Source organism: Nyctibius grandis, chromosome Z (genome assembly GCF_013368605.1).
Source record: "Nyctibius grandis isolate bNycGra1 chromosome Z, bNycGra1.pri, whole genome shotgun sequence".
Taxonomy (NCBI): Eukaryota; Metazoa; Chordata; class Aves; order Nyctibiiformes; family Nyctibiidae; genus Nyctibius; species Nyctibius grandis.
Window position 1 is genome coordinate 64906838 of NC_090695.1, and position 20758 is coordinate 64927595.

Sequence of the window (20758 nt, forward strand, 5' to 3'; positions counted from 1 at the left end):
CCTATCCAGATCCCTCTGTAGGGCCTTCCTACCCTCCAGCAGATCGACACTGCCACCCAGCTTGGGGTCATCTGCAAATTTGCTGAGGGTGCACTCAATCCCTATCAATCATCTATAAAGATATTGAACAGCACCGGCCCCAGAACTGAGCCCTGGGGAACACCGCTAGTGACCGGACACCAGTTGGACTTTGCCCCATTCACCACCACTCTCTGGGCTCGGCCATACAGCCAGTTTTTAACCCATTAAAGAGTCCACCCATCCAAGCCCCAGGTGGCTAGTTTGTCTAGGAGGATGCTGTGGGAGACAGTGTCGAATGCCTTACTGAAGTCTAGATAGACTACATCCACAGCCCTGCCCTCATCTACTAAGTGGCTCACTTGGTCATAGAAGGAGACCAGGTTGGTCAAGCAGGACCTGCCTTTCATGAATCCATGTTGGCTGGCCCCGATGCCCCGATTGGCCTGCATGTGTCATGTAATGGCACTCAGGATGATCTGTTCCATCACCTTGCCTGGCACCGAGGTCAGGCTGACAGGCCTATAGTTCCCTGGATCATCCTTCTGACCCTTCTTGTAGACGGGCGTTACATTTGCTAATTTCCAGTCAGCTGGATATGTCTCATAAGCAGCTAAGTAGACACATTCATAACAATATTCATATTGGTAAACCTTGAAAAATATTTTTTACAATCTACACAATAATATTTTTGAGACCCTTCCAGTACTGCCAAAACTTCAGCCAAACATGACGAGTAAAAAAGCAAACAGAGCCTCTGAAACGAGCTTTACGAAGATAGTGATACAATTTCCACACAGTGAGACCAACAGAAACAGATTTTCTAGAGCCTAGGATAGCTGAAAGGCTCACCAAGGTCACTGCAAGTTCCCCATTTTGCTGCCTACAGAGTCCTTCACACCACTTCTCAGCTCTTCGCTGTCTTTCCTAGCACTCTCAGCTCCTATTAGATGCTCTCAGCCATTCTCCTGCTACTACTTTATGATTCATTTTGCTTAAATTGCTGAGAAGCTTGAGCCAGTTCTTGTCTCAAAGACTTTGAAAATGGCTGAGCATCCGTATTCATGGGAACAAGGGAAAAGCTTTAACCATTCAAGAAGTTTGAACCCTGTGTGAAATCTCACCACAGAAAACTGCTATTATGTTTAATCACCAGTGTAGTTCTTCACTCTACTTTCACTAATATTTTGGTATTCTAATTCAACAGGGTTTTGCTTTACTTCTTTAGTTCACTTTATACTTACATATACACATGCATATACATATTGCATACACATCTATACATATGTGTATACAAAATTTGGGTATTCTATACCAGACATTCCCTATATTTGGATATCCTTTACATTAGCTGCCTTCTACACATTGAAACACACCAATCACATTAACCTAGAGGAACAAATCTGTCTCGTTTTGCTCTGCTTTGCTTTTTTTTCTGGCATCATGGTACACAGGGCCTATAAAAAAGAATTATAAGTAAATATTATCACATGGACTGATGGATATTTTACAGAACAGTGGCGTTCGCAATCAGTTTTAAATAAGTAAAATTCATCATCATTTATTTTCCTGTGAAAAGTCAGTTCACTGTGGCTCATTTTTATCTCCTTATGTATTAGCAAATACTAACAAGTATTAACAGCATTAACAGTATTAACAAGATTTGAGGTCCAGGAGCACCTCACCAACCTTTCCAATAGATGTTTTAGGCAATTTAAGTAAAAACTGTTTACAACATATAATAAATGGAAAGTTCCCTTGCAGGCAGTGCATGAAAATATTATGCTTCAACTTCACACTGTCTGCAGATCATGTTGCCTTGAGAGCTTTTTCATTCACTAGGGCTATAGCGTATTTCATGTAAAAGCATGTGCTGCTGTTATCGCAGCATTTACTAAAGCTGAGGTGAGGGTTTCAAATTATGACCCTGACATCATGCTTGGCTCAAGACACTAACACATGCCACTATGAGATTACTGATGCACTTACAAAACACACTTTTGGTGTGCGGCAGACTCTTAATTAAGCTCTCTGCCCAGAAGCACACCAACATAGGGAGAAAGTTCACTTCAGACCATGGGAACGTTTTGTTTTATCCATGTTGGGACTGCCTTTTGGAGCACAGCTTCAGCCAGCTTCCACACAGCACTCACAGGCGTCAGGGAACATTAACCTCTTGTAGACTGTAAACACAAACTGTGTACACGTGTCTTCTAAAACATTCATTTGGCTCACAGACTGGAAAATGCCATTGTGTTTAAATCATTGGCACTGATCTCATACAATCTAGGTATATGCTGTCAATTTGGGTTAATTCTTCTCCTGATTGATTTGTGCATTTCACCTTCACAACATTTTGCCTACAACCATGATGTTGAATATCAAATACCTCTTTTCTAGGTAGTCAGTCCAGTACACAAAGGCTCTCAGAGAAGGGAAAACAGAATCTTAAGAAATTAAGAGTGATTAACTCTGAAGACAGTTTTATATCTTAATATTTGTCTTGGATGTTCACTTACCAAAATTATTTCCCACTTTATTATTTGATTACCATGCAACACTTTATGGAGGCACAGAACATAACTGTTCTTGTACATAAACAAGAACCAGTAGTAACATAAGAGCTGACAAAATAGTAATTGGAAAAAACTGAAGTATTTTCCTCTGCCAAAGAGCTCAGAGGAAAGGTAGCTGGGAACATACTGGACTCAAAATCAGGGTTATAGCCAGTGTAAAATGAAGTTACTCAACTCCACAGGAAAAGTTAAAGATGCTTGGACCTTTGGGTATGTAGAAGCGTAAATGTCCTTAAATATCCATTGCCTTTCATTGAGGTTGCAGATTCTTAGCTCTTCTAAAAGATCAGGCTCTAGCCCTCTGTAAGTAAGGATCTGAAAAGTGAGAACAGAAAACCTAGCCGATGTCTGGAAAATTGGCATGAATCTCTATAGTAACCTTCTTGTTGTAAAATAGGGACACAGGAAACAAACTTGTAGGAACATCATGAAGTCTCTAAGTGGTAACACATAGATGGAAAATGCTATGTAATTGTTAATTGTTACTGGCAGCATTACACAGCTAAGAACAATACTTCACCAATCCCGTGGCATTTAACAGCATGCCCTGAAAAGTATGCCTATTGAGATGTTTCCTTCTCTTTTAGAAATAACTCCAGTGCCTGCAAAACCAAACACGGTGCTGGAATATATTATCTGCATCTCTGAGGATGACAGAAGGCTTGAGCTGTATGAAGTAAGACTGAACAAAGCAATTATAAGAAAAAAAAGAAGCAACTAAACTTACAAGACCCTCAAAACATAATGAAGTTTTTTCAGGGGTGAAGGAGAGATCAGAAAGGGGAACATAAAAAAAGTATTAGATTGTTGCTTTATGTAATTTTATTGTCTCTGGTTTATGAAAAGATAGGAAGTTTCAAAATACAAAGCCTTGAAAAAGTTTGTAAAGTCCTTATAAACAGCTGTAATATTTATGAGAAATTGCTCATGAAAGCCTCGTCCCATGAGATTTGCAATCAACTTTCTCAACTAACTGGATGATGAATCAGGTATGGTTGCGATCTTATTTATTTGGAAAGAAGCTGTACAATGTACAATTTCCTTCAGGGCACTAGAAATCACAGAATCACAGAATCACCTAGGTTAGAAGAGATCTCTGGGATGATCGAGTCCAACCTTTGACCTAACACCACTGTGTCAACTAGACCATGGCACTAAGTGCCACATCCAGTCTTTTCTTAAACATATCCAGAGATGGTGACTCCACCACCTCCCTGGGCAGCCCGTTCCAATGTCTAATAACCCTTTCTGAGAATAAATTTTTCCTAATGTCTAACCTGAACCTCCCCTGGCACAGCTTGAGGCTATGTCCTCTAGTCCCGTTGCTAGTTGCCTGGGAGAAGAGGACGACCCCCACCACACTACAACCTTCTTTCGGGCAGTTGTAGAGAGCCATAAGGTCTCCCGCTCAGCCTCCTTTTCTCCAGGCTAAACAATCCCCGTTCCCCCAGCCGCTCCTCATAGGTCAGACCCTCCAGACCCTTCACCAGCTTGGTCGCCCTCCTCTGGACTCACTCCAGCACCTCAATGTCTTTCTTGAAGTGAGGGACTCAGAACTGGACACAGTATTCAAGGTGCGGCCTCACCAGTGCTGAGTACAGGAGGACAATTACTTCCCTAGTCCTGCTGGCCACACTATTCCTGATACAAGACAGGATGCTGTTGGCCTTCTTGGCCACCTGGGCACACTGCTGGCTCCTGTTCAGCCAGCTGTCCACCAATAGCCCCAGGTCTCTTTCCATTGGGCTGCTTTCCAAACACTCTTCCCCCAGCCTGTAGCACTGCATGGGGTTGTTGTGGCCAAAGTGTAGGACCCGGCACTTTTTCTTGTTGAGCTTCATACCATTGGTCTCGGCCCATCTATCTAACCTGTCCACATCCCTCTGCAGAGCCTTCCTAACCTCAGGCAGATCAACACTCCCACCCAACTTAGTGTTGTCCACAAATTTACTGAGGGTGCACTCAATACCCTCATCCAGATCATTAATAAAGAATTAAACAGGACTGGGCCCAGTACTGAGCCCTGGGGGACACCACTAGTGACCGGATGCCAACTGGCGCCAAAAAAATAGAATGCAGTTTCTTTGTCCAGAGTCTCAGGTGTTGTTCTGGCTAGTATGACATCCCAAACTTTCAGCTTTTACTCACTGGGTTCTCTTTCTCTGTGCACTTTTGTGATGTTTCTCCGTCTTTTAACTGTGCTTGTCTCTCTCAGACACACCCAAACACACCCACAAACATGTACATATATGTACCTCCACATAAGCTTCCTCTGACAATGCCAAATGTATGCATTCAGATCAAACCTTGCAGTCGCCCAGATGACTTCCCTCCCCTGCCTCCTCACAATCTGCATGCAAGACAGTTGCTTCGGCTGCTGCAGCCATTTATTTCAGGAAGGAGCTTGGTTTTCCTTTCACCTGGGTTCAGAAGCAGGATAAGTACTGTAAGATGCCACTGTGATGTGTGAGAAGTGGGGTGGGAATATGAGGAAGGTGAGACAAAGGTGCACCCAGCGCAGCAAGGAGGGGAGGGGATGCAGACAGGGCTGTGTCCTGCTCTACACACCAGCTGGGCTTGCCTTGCAAGCAACACAGATGTGCACACAAGTAGGTGACACACATGCATGTCCCAGGCACTCACGTTCATCTAACTTTTCTTCTGCTGATTATTTATTAATTACTTACACAGCCTGCTGGAAAAAATTCTGGTGCATGCTTTGCTGTCTTTTATGCAAAGTGGTTTATCATACATTAGTCTTATTTGCAGTTTAAGTCTTATTGTGCCACCTCTGCTTCCTCTTGTTGTTCTGTACATTATTGGAGTGTGTGGTGTGCGTGCTTTATTGGGTGTACAAACCTGGTGCAATCAGATGGTAGAACCTGTAAACACAGGATAAAAACAGTTTGTGTGATTTGCCGGAGCAAATACCTGTTGGAAATCAATAAGGCTCCTAGACAGCTCTTATTATATAATTTGAGCTATTCTTATTTTGAGCATCGTTAAGATGCTTGCCTGACTGATGAAGCGACTCCAAATCCAGGTGAGCTCCTGAGTATAATTGAATAGCTATGCAGGACTGCTGTTTATTAACAGAACTGCGTTACAGCAACTACTCGACTTGAAGCAGCACTTTATGGCCAGATATATTGCACTGGATTTCTTGTATCTAATCTTACTTTTAATGCTACTGACTGTCAGTTAAGCTTAACATTGCTTATAAAGTTATGTAGTTTCTTCTCAAAACTTTTTTTTAAAAAAAGATTAGGTATTATTTGGCTTGTCTAGCAAAACAACTCAACTGCTGTAGCCATAATCAAACTACCCGCAACATATCTGAATGGAAGGGAAGAAACAAAAATCCACAGAGTGCAACCGGTTTCTTTAAAAAAAAAAAAAAAAAAAAGCAAAATTACTTCACTGTATTACTATTCTCATTCTGTGATACAGCCTTAGTTTTATGGATACAGAACATTTAACAGGATAAATCTCCTAAGGGAGGTAAGTAAGATATAGCCCCTCCATTGGCACCTCCTTATTCCCATGCGTGTTGCAAATCTTCTGCAGCACAGGACAGGATGGAGGCTGAATTGCTGCAAAACCCCTGTCACCACTGGAGCTGCATTCCCATTGCTTCCAGCCTCGGCCACATCCCCTCGGCTGCCAGGGCACCACACAATGTGCGTTACGCAGCTCACTGAACTAGGTGCATTAAAAGGTGAGAGAGCAAACAAATGAATGCAAAGACTGATTTCTGATGTGCAGTCCCACAAATTCCTCATAGTGCAAAGTTCATATTACTAATTTAGCTTTAAAAGTGGTTAAAGCTGGGCAATAATGCAATCCTCACAAAACAAAGAACTGACCATATTTAGCAATGATAAAACCAAGCTGCACCTGGTGAGTGTTTACCTGTGCTTCCCTAGAGAGCTGGAACTTATCAGTGTGGTCTTATTCAATCTGTTACAAATTCTTCAGGTTCATTATTTTACTTCATATTGCCTCAGCATCAACTGAGCTGCCTGCCGTGACATCACAAACCACAACATTCAGAAAAAGCTGGGTTTATTTAATGTATTTATTGCTACCTCCAAGAGTAGGAAATTTTCACATTACTACCCATGAGTCATTAGTAATCAGACAATTTTAATACCTACACAAAACATTGATTACCTTCCTTGAGTTTATTCTTTCCCCCTTCTATCTTGCTAGCACTGACTACTTATTATACTCTCTCTAACAGATCTCCCTAGAGGTTGCTTCCACCCCATCAAGCTACCCTAGTCATTAGAGAAAACATCTTTTGCAAACGCAGACACCCCCAGACCTTAGGAGGAATTAGTCTGCAACACAAAACGATATGCATTTTAAAGAGGAGAAATGAAGAGAGGTGAGGTGAGGAGAGAGGAGAAGGCTCTGCTAGCTCTTTCACAGCCTTCCTTCTTTCTCTTTCCAATTGGAACCAGAAATCTTAGAGTACGCAGAGTACAAAAATTATTCGATTCACAGAGAATCACAGAATCACAGAATGTTAGGGATTGGAAGGGACCTCGAAAGATCATCTAGTCCAATCCCCCTGCCGGAGCAGGATTACCTAGATCATGTCACACAGGAACGCGTCCAGGCGTGTTTTGAATGTCTCCAGAGAAGGAGATTCCACAACCTCTCTGGGCAGCCTGTTCCAGTGTTCAGTTACCCTCACTGTAAAGAAGTTTTTCCTCATATTTATGTGGAACCTTCTGTGTTCCAGCTTGCACCCGTTGCCCCATGTCCTGTCAATGGATGTCACTGGGAAGAGCCTAAAGTGATCACTAAAGTGATCATATATTGGTAATGTTAGAGGTTATGCACTGAGGCCTGGGGGAGCCCAGCAACATGCCAGCACTCACCTGGAGGGTGAATCCCATTCCCTAGCCCCAGACATCAGCCCTGTACCTAAAAGGACCACCTGCCAAGGAGCCAGAAATGCTTATTGAGCACAGTGCATCCACCAATGCTTTAGACAGAAGCACACTCACAGAGGGCAGTACTGCTTGATTCTTTCTTGGTATTGGTGTGAAGAAAGGTACCATGACACTTTTGACAAGTGTCCATGCACTTCTGTTGCAAATGGCACGTGGCACCTCGCTGTGTTGTAGGACAAGTGGTCAGTGACATTAGCTTCCCCTCCGTTCTCTGGAATAAATCAACTAGCTTTTTTCTGATATGAAGTCCACATGTCACTGTGAAAAGTTACCAGGACAGTCATCAACTTTAGTGGATACATTTTGTGGTTTACAAAGATAAAGTATGAGGAAAGCAGTGAAGGAAGACAGCCTAGTCAGCACACTAGATAGCAGGGACAACTAATGAACACAGGCAAGAAAACCCGTGAATACAAGGTGGTTTCAGCTTCAGCAAAACTTTAAAAATGAGGAAGCAGAATGCAGCTGAAGCAGTAACCCCCAATCATCCCAGGAGATTTTTGGAAAGGTGCATGGGACTCCATGCAGGTATCATGTCTGAGCTATATGCAGTTTTATTAATGCATGCAGTGCATTTCCCTCCTCCCACTGTGAATATCCTCCTTAAGGAACAAATACCACTGCCTGGCCACTAAGAAAAAATGAGTTTTCCTGCAAGGCAAGTGGAATGGTATAGGTTTAGGTTTGTCAGTTGTTTGATGCTATGGCTTACATAGTCCTTCAGTATATTTACCAGGGCTGTAGCCTCCACTGGATAATATGGAAATGGTAAAAACTAGAGAGAACCTTCAGTGAGCAAATGCAGTCAAAATAAAACATCGGAATCTGGATTTTTCATCATGCTTTACCTATCCACTTTTGCACCCACAAATAACTACGGTGTAATTCCTACAATTTAAATGTCTGAGTACTTTGCCTGCAGGCACAATCACATATTTAGATGTCTAGCTGATGTCAACCTCCTACAGTTCCTGATGCCCACATTTGCTGCTGTAAAAATAGAGACCATTGTTTAAAGTCTGCCTCTTAAAGTGTGTCTCCTGAATGAAAGGTAACATCTGTTCATAGCATGTGCCACTGTCAGACAAATAGGGAGGTCACGGACAGATCTGCAACCATTTCTGCAGACTGAGATAGAATATGAATCCTTGAAGGACTGTACTGCTTCCACAATTATTTTTCTCTTTCTTTCACTGGTAAAAACAGTTTTAGCTACAGACTGTCTGCATCTCAAAGGATTTGAGGCACTATTCAAAGGAGATCTGAAGCAGGAAAAGACATAGTCTATGCTCAGGGGTTGCTGGAGCTGTGAAACAGCTCACTGAGCATTTCCCTTTTCCCCTTCTAAATAAATATTAATTGGCCCAACAATTCACAAAATATGTTTTAATTGAACGACAGCTAAGCAAGAGCACAGGAGTTGGACTCGATGATCCTCTTGGGTCCTTTCCAAATCAGGATATTCTAAGAGCTCAATGAACAGAAAACTGCGCTATTATGTCAGGGACTGGTCGTGAGTAACCCTCCAGAGAGACACTTGCTTAATTATTTGTCTCGCAAGAAAATATTTTCTCCATCCCATGCTCTCTTCATTATTTCCTACTGATCTTCCACTTCAACCTATTTTTGCTCTGCATTTTCTTGAACATTTTCATTTCAGGTCCTTTTCTTCCATTAAACACAGGGTGAACTAGAAGAGAAATTGGAGGGAGGCAGGAGATGACCAGCAGGTGTTTGAGGAGGCAGAGGCAGTAGTCAGCAGCAGGAACATGAGGAGCAAGAGGAAACCAAATTCCCATCAGGAAAATTATTTAGCTGTGGCTGAAGTGCACAAGGCCTGGGACAGCAACTTAACTGACTCATTCAGCTCAGGTTTCCCAAACGTAAAGCTGGAACAGTGGAAGTTGTAACTGGGAAAAGTAAAAGTGTCAGTTTGAAAGGGAGATGCTTGCTGACTACAGTAGGCCAAGAGGCATGGTCTCAAAGCTGACAAAGAAAGCCAAGCGATGTGACAACCAGCTTCTCAACAGAGGAGGTCCTGCAGGGAAATCCATGCTAGAAAACTGTTCCATCAAAAAGAGGAGGATAGGCTGTGAAAGGTGCAGATGCCAACTCTTGTAGGGGTCGTTGGTCTGTACAGAAAGAGAAGCATATGGCCAGAAATGGGCAGGGCCAGGGTCCAGAGGAGCAGCAGCCCCAAGTGGTGTCTCGAGAAGGACCCCAAGAGCTGCAGTACTGTCAGAGGGGCCCAAGGATGCAGCGACTGCTGGTGGAAAAGCTGGGAAGCCGCCCCTCAGCAAGGGCTGCAGAGCAGCGTCAGCTCAACCAGGAGGACAGCTGCTATTTCAAACATCTCAGGTTAGCTCAGTGAACATCAGCTGCAGGAGGAAAGAAATCACCCAGCTCTGCAACATACACTGTGCCGTCGAATGAAGTTGAACTCTGCAACATACACTGTGCCGTCGAATGAAGTTGAACTTCAAATAAATGTGCCCACACCATACTGTATTCACACGGCCACCTGACTGTCCATGGGCTCTTGTGGAGAAGCCTGCCAGCAGTAGCTCCAGGAGCTCCCAAACCGCCATCAGAGTGCATGCAGATGTAACCAAAATGCCATAAGGGATTACGCAGCTGGGTGAAAACTACAGACATTAAATCATCTACATGGCCTGCACAGCAACTTTTGGTGTTGACACAGTAAAGACAAGGCCACTGGAGGTTCAGAAAATGCTGGCAGATACACTATTTGAAGTATCACTTGAAAATGACTCTTTAATTATAACTAATTACACTAATTAATAGAGTGAATGAGTAATCAGCCCAGACAGACCGGTGTGAGAATTGCAGCTGCCTGCTACAGGTTTTATTTATGCAGGTATAACACAAAGTAAGTGGCTAGGAGAGAAATAGGGTCATTCTGCCCACCCGTGACCAGGAGATAGGTTTACTAAATCCTATATGAACAGGTGAAGAGGTTCGGCTTATACATGGATCATAGAAATATTTTCAGTTAATGTCAGGATAGCCGTGTCTTGGAATTTATACTAGCTTTTGCAGAGGGAGACTAGACATATGATCTTGGTATGATAACATTGAGAATGGAATTTATTTCAAATTACTTCAGGGTGGAGCTCTTAATTAAGTTAAGAATTGTGTGTGATATCAAATGTTGGCAAAAATAGAATCTTAAAAATAACTTTTAGGGAAACTGTGAGCAATTAAAAGCAGCTGTGAGAATTTCAGAGGCAGCTAGTGAGATTGTTCCCATATATTTCTGAGAGCTGGAAAAGGGGAGAAAACAAGAAATCTGTAAATTCTAAACATGTCAGAGAAGTAACAGAAGCAGAAATAGTCACTCCATCGGCATGTCCCAAACAGATGTGACTGCAGAGAATACCATGAAATGGGGTTTCCCAGTCTGATCCTGTATTGTGTGGGTGACCCAGGCATCACCTGCACACCTTATTGGGGTCCTGCTGGGTGGTGCAGTCCCTGGCTGCAAGCCCCACAGCAAAGCCAGCACACCAGGAGGGAAAGAAAGTCCTGCACCCCAACCTAAGCACTGAAATTAATGTGCAGTGCATACTTGCCAGCTAGCAGGTGACCTACAGAGCCAAAGAGCAAGAACCCTTTTGCTGCCTTCAGGCAATCCTGATTTCAGGCCACCCATAAAGCCCCTGCCTACCACAGATTTCACAGAGACTTGCCCTTGGCCCTCCTAGGTCACCTCTGCAAGTCCTTCTATGGAAAGACTGACCGTGAGACAATGCTCAAGAGCCAAAAAGCGCAAAGAGGAGCTTACTTTCCCAGAGATGACCAGGAAAGGGGATGCGTGTGGCTGAGTGCCTGGAGTGCCGGGCATCAAGCATGTCCCACCCTGCTGTTCAGGGACTGAGAACTACAGCTGCACCACCCCGTCCCTCAGCAAAGCTGACTTGCTCAGTCTCTGAACAGGAAACCACTGGCCATGTGGGTTTTCACCCAGTGGGGAACTACCAGAGAATTGGATGTTTGCTCCTGATCTCCCCAATGCACCTGGGCATGCCCAGCTCCTTTTCACAGTCTCTTGAAGAATTATCCCATAGTGAAAACCAGACTTTGGTTTCACTAAAGTTTGATTAAAAAAAAATCAAATTCAGGTGGAAAGATTTGTTGAAGGGGAGACTCGAACCTTGTGGAAATATTATTTTTTATGACTGTAGTATACTCACCTGCTATCTTCAAAGACACCTACTACCCTTTTCCTGAATTAAAGAGGCAGATGAAAGCATTTAGACTTGGTAGTAGGATATTGAATGTAGGTAACATCCCATATAAAAGCAGCACCCAACAACAACAATAACAGTGAGATGTGATTTCCTTCTTCAGAACACCAGATACATCACTGTGGGTGCTTAGGAAGACATGTAGAAAACAAAACCATGTACAAGATTAAGAGTAAGAGAAGAGGAAAAAAGAAGCTGTGGGTAAAGATTCTGAAAGTGCCTGAGGGGATGACTAATAGACATGGCCAGGAACTCTGTTTTCAATAGAAAATACAGTTTTCAGAAAATCAAAAATTCTCATAAACCTCAACCACAGTGGGAGAGAAGGCCATTTTATGCCTGGGGAAATGCAGACTTACAGACAATCCAGCTCACGGGAGAAAATAAGGGCACAAGATATGTGAATGGCAACTGCTGAGAGAAAACAATTCCTCTTGGAAAGTGTGGTTTAATTTTTGAAATGACTCAAAATTAAATGTGTCGGTTCACTTTCAACAGACTAAACTGAAGCATTTTAATTATGAATCATTTATTCAGAACTTCTCGTTCCACAATAAACATTTTTTTTCAACTTTTTCCCTTTGTTTGGTATGGAAATGCATTCCTGTTTCATACAGAACAGAAATTTTTATTTTGACTATGACTTCAAGACCCAGATTTCAACAGCGCCCTCAGAGAGGAGCCTAACGGTATGGCTTAAATGAGCATTTATGCCAGCAGAAAGGGAAGAGCAGCACGGGGGTGAGCTATGCAGCCAGGCGTTGGGATGCAGGGGTACAACAGGGGTCCCTTATCCAGGAACAGTGCCTGCTTAAAGCAATACTCAGACTTTGGCATTATTGTTAGAGAATTTTCGATGAGATTTGAGCTCCTAAACATTTATCTTCTGTTAAGTGGGAGATGAGGGCTAGCAGCTGCATGCGGCGCAGTGCAGTGGGAGAGGGGGCCACAGTCCTCCCACACCCTGGGGTGCTCCCTGGCTCAAGGCTGCTGGCGTGAGAAGGGCCATGGAGTCAAACAATTTGTGAGACAGGTACCTGGTCCTGGATGTGAAGTGGAAAGAGCATTTGAGATGATAGATGATAGGTATCCACACATCTTGTAGGGGTGTGGATACAGCAGAGGAGATTTTACCAGAGGAAGGTGAGTAAGGACATGCAAATGATCATGCACACCTTTGTTATGCTGAGAGAGGAAAGCAACATACATGTTCCTAATACGTCTGTTTACACTTATCGGATGCAAGCTCACAAATGACGGTAATTCCCACATTATTAGATCAAAGGATGGCCTAAAAATAGGCTGCCTGAACTTTGTATAGCATGAGGAAGTCCTGTGACTCTCAGCCCGAAGTCCATCCCAGCAGCTGGATATACCAGTCTGACCCTGAAATGTCTGGTCCTGAAACAGAGCTTTGTGGGAAACCTGCGTATTATATAGGAGCCGAATCTCGAATTTTGGTTATGCAACTTGTTATTTCCACGTATGTAATGTATTTGAGAAGATCCACAAACACAAGTAACAGAAAATGTTGGGCTACAATGTACCCTTTCAAAGAAAGAAATGCATGCAAGCCTGTCACCCTTGGGGCTACACATCACAAACCACCCAGCGCAACACTGATTTAGCCTTTGGCAAGCTTTGGATTCCCTTCCCCAGAGAGATAAGTGTGCCCCAAAATAGAACTTGCTAGAAAGAACACTGAAATTAAATTTCATCAGTATTTATATAAAGTACCTACGTCACTGATATTGCAAACTGTGAGTAACGGCACCTCATGTGATGTGTGACTGGTTACCTTCTCCAGTAACCACTCGGGTTAGTTTCTTGATTATGTCCTATATTTCACTCAGCCTCTCTTGAATGAGCAAGTCATACAGCTTGTGCCACGTTTCTTTTCTCCTGGAACAAGCATCCATGTCTAACAGGGCTAAGGAGGGGATGTGAAGAAGAAAAGGTTATGGAAGAGTTTGTAGCTACTGCAACAAAATAACACGGCTTCTAACTTCAGCAGTTTTGTTCTGTACAAAAAAGCACAAAGCCAGAAGCACTCATTATCAGGCTGTCTAGAAAAAGCCAGTAAGCGAGCAAGAATGAAAGAAAGTCAGGGCCATGGAGGGTAGTAGAAAGCACATCGAGTAGGACAGAAATACTTAGATAGGTAAAGAGTGTTTTCATCCACAGAAATGTCATGAATGTCATTGTTCTTGAGCTTTTAGGGTGCCCAGTCTTAAGATCTGGCCCTGGGACAAACACAGGCACTAAAGTTAAAGCTAGCAAGTAGGTCTCCATTTTTTTTTTGGTGAGACATGGGAAGGCAGAATTAGTTTCAGTGATACTGATCTCTCAACGGTATGGGGCAAAGTATCTCCCTGCTTCAGGCTGGCCATGACTGTATAATTGCCCAGTCACTCCAATGTCATCACCTCCCACATCTTACAGCTTTGTCATCATAAAGTCTAGCCCTTTGTTCTCTGCCAACCAACACAACTGTACCAAAAAAAAAAAAAAAAGGCAGCAAGATTTCTATTGTAATGTCTTGCCATTCAGAAACATGTGTTTCCTCTTGTTTAACTTTCAGCATATGCCACCATAATTACATCAGGCTGCATCAGCTGTATAACCTGACATGAAGTTGCATAAGACAAAATGCCTCATGCAATTTGCTGCATCATCCAGGAAATCTGAAGACAAAAGAAAGAAGCTGGGCCACTGTGGTTTTTTGCCTTTGTATTAAAGCTACTTTCAGATCTTTAGTCAGGAAACCAAGTAACTCTCAAGCAGACTTTTTAATCCACCGCAGATTACGCATCGTCTTCACTAAAGCTGTCACTGCCTCTTCACATGGTCCATTCCAGCAAAATAGCAAGCCTTCTGTAACAAGTAGCATTTTTCACCAGTCATGATCTGGACCCCACTCTGAGGCTGATTCTGTCACTCTTATTCACACTGAGTAATACTCCTGACTCAAGGGGCAACACCCCCAAATCTGACTGTACAATTACATTATTATATTGGATGATTGGATCTCAGCAGTACAGTAGTAATGTGTTATTGGTTATGCCACACACACATCTATCCCAAATGCTCTTTCCACTTTACATCCAGGACGATATACCGGCATGGTATGGATGAGTGAGCCACCCAGCTTCTGTTAGAACCTGGGAGCTCGTGTTCTTCTGAGTATTTAAGGAAGGGCTAGGATTTTATTTTATATTGCTGCTCTGCAAAAATTATTAATTTCATGCTATGCATTTTGCCAGAACCCAACAAAGTGTATTTCCCAAACCAGCAGAAAAAGGGTACAGGCACATTTTCACATGAAAAGCTGTTTGTCAGATGTACAGCTACTTTTCCTCCTTGAAAACTAGATATGCAAAATAAATTCCAGAACTAATATGATCATGACCATCTTTGTATTCATTGCTTATTTTCCTTCTCTAAAATCTAACAAGTTCCAGCAAGACAATATGAAATGATTAACATTTCATCATGTTTACTATTCAAGAGCAGCAGAGAAATTTCCATTCTTTTTCACATAGCAAAGACCATAGCTGGCACACCCAGCTCAGGCTGATTTTTTTTCCAAGGAGAATGAAATTCTTTTCCTTGCCAAGGGGGAGTATTATCATTTGCACCATGCCAGAAATGGATGGAAGAACATCTTCCATATGAAAATTTCACTCTCCTCTCACTGTTATTTGCACATAAATGTGGCTTTCCATGTCTCAGAAGGAACAGCCATACCAGTTTGTCTTCAAGGCAGGTTATTCTGCTTATGGTAGAAAAAAGGTGTCTGTCGATGTGGTGACAAAACAGGCTGTCATGTAGCCTACGTGAAGTGATTTAGAGCCCTTCATTCAGGTACAGCAGAAATCTACCTATCTCAAAAAGTTTGCTCACTCTTCAGCAGCAATGGCAACAGTGCCAAAAGCAATATGCATGGGTATTCTCCTTCTGGGAGCAAACTTTTCAAAATACATCAGAATGGTTCTGTAGGGCAAGTGCCTGCCTATGTCTTATCTAACTTGAAAAAAACCCTGAGAACTTTGGCTTTTCCAGGTCACAGTTCACTATCTTCTGTTTTGTGCCAGCACCTGTGCTCAGTGACTTCCTCAAGCTGTAGTCACTCCTTGGAGCAACCTTTGAGCCCTGACTTCTTTTTTTGACTTGGGAGTTCAGGTTTCCTCCTCAGTGCTTCCCTTCTCCAAGGTCAAGCCATTTCCATTCTGGCTGTGTCCCTTTGGTGGACAGCCTCTCCCAGGAGGAAGGAGGGTGCTAGCATCATTTGTCAAACAGGGTATGTGGAGCTCTTGGTTAGGAGCAGGTGCTTATTCATGTATCTGATCCTTTCAGGACTCTTAATTTCCTTGACTTGTTTTCCTTTCTGGTATCTCCAACTGAATGCACGGCGATTGCTAACTCAGGATTCAAGCTTTTTACATGAGTCTCCCTGCTTCCTGGCCCTGAGCTAGCAACTGCTAGTCTTCACAAAGGCTACAGAATGTTAACATATTACAATATACATGAAAGCGAGAGATATCAAGCTGTTCTGTAAGCAGGAGAACAAGTAAATGCTGCTTTCCAGTGGCTGTTGTCATATCACTGGGGTCTCAAAGGTCTAACTGGTGACAGGTCAGACTCAATTTTTTCCCATAGCTGCAGTGTCCCTAACATTGCTGTCACCTTCCATTTCCTTCTAAGGGTTAGTTGAGCTCACGCTTATGCTTTTGTCTCTGTAAGAGTAACAATATGATCTTCCCTCCTTTATCTGCTGCCTACTTTCACCGAACATTTATGTTTTCTAATGTCTCCAACAGCACTACCAATCTTTCACATTAGCTGACTTACAGGTAGGTACCCAAGTGATTTATGGAGGATGGATGGCACACATAGGTTGCAACCACAAAAGCCTCATTTCCTTAAGAGAGCAGGATAAAAACCACCAGACACACTCGTGATAGAGTCATGTGAAATAGGCACAAAAGAACAAACCCACTTCACCAGTGTCATAAAATGGTAATAAAAACATTACACAGCTCCTACAGAGATCACACGTAAAGTGTACCTTCCCTCCCAGAACAAGGACAAGGTTCACCAATGGAAGAGAAGGTATGTCAGGATTAATTCTACAGTGTGCCTTCTTTATTGAATGATTAAATTCATAAGTTGGCTTACTGCAGCCATTTATAAAATCTCAGCACAGGCACAAATTCAGTAAACGTGCTTAAAATGAAATTGTGATTGTGAAGTCTAAGAGAACATATTTGGTTTTGCACATCAGAAGCAGCATAGAATCATAGAATCATAGAATCATAGAATCATAGAATCATAGAATCATAGAATCATAGAATCATAGAATCATAGAATCATAGAATCATAGAATGGTTTCGGTTGGAAGGGACCTTAAAGATCATCTAGTAGCATCTTTAGACAATTAACAAATACACATTTTTTTTCTGTGAAAAAATGAGATTTTGGTGACATATTCAGGCACTTTGGCTCTCTAGGTTGTACAGCACTGCTTCAGAAGAGGACTCTACTTACTGAGCATGCAATTGCTTGGAAACCACTTCCCAAGCAGAGAATCTCATACAGTGCTCCTCTCACAGCTTGTTTTATCAATCTGTTGCCTTTCTTCTACTTAAAATGCAAGCTCTTTCAGTCTATGAACATCATTTTGTTTAGTGTCTGCACATTGCTTAACACAGAAGAGCTTTGGTTGTAGCAATCTGTATGGCACAAGCATGAAAATAGCAACTGACTATAATGAGATATAATAACTGTAGCAGCACTAGCGTTTTCTAGGAAAACAATATAGCTGAATATTCAAACTGCTAACCTCATCATCAGAAAGGAGGGGAGGTCAGCTACAGCAGCTGATCCTGCATCTCGTCCTGTTTAAAACTTTCATTAACAACTTTCATGATGCAGTCCTACTTCGTGTTTGTCAGAGTTGCCAAAAACACGAGCATGGGAGGAATCGCAAGGTCTCTCGAGGACAGGATCAGAGCTTAAAATGATCCCAAGAAACAGGGGAGGTCATTTGAAATCAATACGATAAAATTCAATGAAGAGAACTGCAAGGGGCTACAATTAAGAAGCAAAATGAAATGCACAAGTTTGAAAGACAGAATAACTGACTGGTCAGCAGTTACACTGATAAAGGATCTGGAGTTACAGACGTTTGAACTTAAACATGTGAAGTTGGTCATCGCATGTGCATCCACTGTGAGAACGACCAGGAAAAAAACAGGCTTAAGTCAGAGCAAGGAAGACTAGGAAAAGGGTCTTTTAATGTGTAAGTGTTGTGAAACACAGTGACAAAGACTGCTTCAGTGGAGGGTTTTCTTTGAACAGGTTAGATGTCTGTCAGGTTAGACGTCAACCTGGATGACCCCTGTAGGTTTTTTTTTCTAGCCCTGCACTTTTATGATGCAATAGTGTTCTTCCAGCTAGGGAAATATATTGCTGTGTAAGCTGCAATTTGGAGGGCACACCTTGGCAAAACCACTGTTTTATATTCCCTGTTTCGCAAGTAAGCCTATACAGAGTGAGGAGACGACAGCACAGATCCCTGTGGCTTATCTCCTTACTTGGCATGGATGCGAACTTCCACTTTTCCCTCTTTGGAAACTGAACTCTTTCCAGCTGTTACAGTGTGAGCCTTTACTTCTTTCATACTAATAGGACCTGGCCTAAGAAGGAAGGAGATAGAAGTGCTAAATGGAAGTACTAAAAATGGAAGTGCTCAGTTAGGAAATTAAGACTTAAAAGCAAACATATCCTGAAGCACTCTGGTGCCACCAGGAATAAAAGTGCTGTATGCATCGAAGTCACAGCCATACAACACAGCCACTCATAACTCTGAACTAGTTCACCTGTCTCCCTTGATACAGCCTCCTTTCATTTCTCAAGGCCCAAGTAAAGAGTCATAACATTTTTTGCAAATGACAAACTCTTATCTCTTTCAGAAATTCTGAGATAAATCCAGAGGGGCATGAATATTAATAAAGCAGACACTGAAAGTCCTCCCGCACATCCCTCCTCTGAGTAACACAATGTAGTTACACAGCACGGCTTCATACCGGACAGACACAGCTTTGAGCTTACTCATTTGAATCTCATTATCCCAGAGAAGAAGGGGAAAAACAAATGTAAAGTGAAATTAGTTCCAATAAGTAAAACCTGCATAACAAGGTAGCGCACTATTTATGGAAAAGTCATGACAGTTACTTTACACAACATTGGTGTGGCAGAGGACATTTCCTGGGATTATCTTCTCTGCAGACTCTGCTGGAAATGTATCACTGTTCACTGCGGCTGGGATAAAGAAACTAAAAATAGATAGTTGGGCCTAATGGACCATTCACAAATCTAAGGGTGTGCACATGTTCATAGCATTAAGCAAGATGCAGGATAATACAGACAAGAGTTAATTTAGGTCAGATAATGTTCTCTGCAAGAAAACAGAAGGCAAACACTCATTCCCTCTCATTTCTTCTGTGAAATGGAGGGAGCTTCGCTTTCTGCTGTCTGTAGTATCCATTGCCTAGGAAACGTGGCTCCCTAAGACCCTCAGGGGTCTTAAAGGCCACGAAGCAGCACTGTGGCTTTCAAAAGACCGAAGTAAAAGATTAATATAGCTATATGTGGGCACAACCCTGTGATGTGACTCGATCCCTCTGACTGGCCCCATGACTGTCTTAGGAATCATTTTCTCTGCATCACCCCTTGCATCAAAAATGGATTATTTGTGAAAAGAACCAGAGCCTCTTCTGTGAGCACCTTCACAAAACACGGAACAGTTTAACACGGTGAACACCAAAATGTTTAGCATAAGCCTTTCCCAAGAATCTCATCTCTTCAAACTGCCAAGAAGAGCTGGAAAAAAAAAAAATCAACCATTTTTTTCTGAACCATAAACATACTTGTATAATCCTGCCACATGAAGCCAGCCATATGACTGGTAACGCAGACAACCTAACGCTCCCCTGACACCAAGAAGTCCCGAATGCAAACTCTGGCTGTGCCACAGATGGGCCATGCAACCTTGGGTGCATCTCTGGGCCTCTCAGCCCCGTTTTCCTTGTCTGTGGAATGAAAACAGTGCTCAAGGTTTTGTAATGTGAGAAGGATTAGACAAAGCTTTGTTCATGACGTAAGCCTGCAAGTTGCTAACTATCACTATTAATTCATGGTTTATTATTCTTGCTACAGCAAATCTTCCTAACAATTTAAAGAGTCAAATTCATTCATAAATTAATTAATTTCCTTCATTCATGAAGGCAAAGAGCTCTGTAAACAACTGCACTAGTAGATGGTTTTGCCCTATTAATTTTGAATTACACCACAAGTAATAAGTATTACAGTAAAACAAAGCTGGATATTTTACTTGCCCATCATATACAAACTTACAAGGAGATTCTTAGAGAACCCTACTTTCTTTCTGCCATGGACTATTTATTTTTTTCCTCTTTTCACTAAATGATTTCAAGCTTATTGCACAGCAGTGTTATAACATGCCAGAAAACAACGGGAGTACCAGCAAAGACAGGGAAGGGTCATTGCACTCAGAACAGGCAGAACATCAGGGCAGAAGGGGAAGCAGTTTCCCCATGTAGTTCTTTTTACACACTTTGGGTGACGTAATGGAACACAAAATAAAATTTTGTTGACTTCAGTTTAGTCCTTTGCCTTGAAAATGACCAGGAGAAACCAAATAAAATCCTTTAGGCCATCTTCACTCCCATCCCACCTTTGCCTTTATAGAAAAACATTTTAAAAAAAAGAATCAGTCTTGATATAATTTGAATGATACAATCCAAATTACTGGGCTTACACTGTATATCTAACTTAGGCTCTATGACCATCAAAGCTGAGCAATTCAGTAGCCTGTATTCAGAAATCTGACTCTGCTTATCCTCACAAT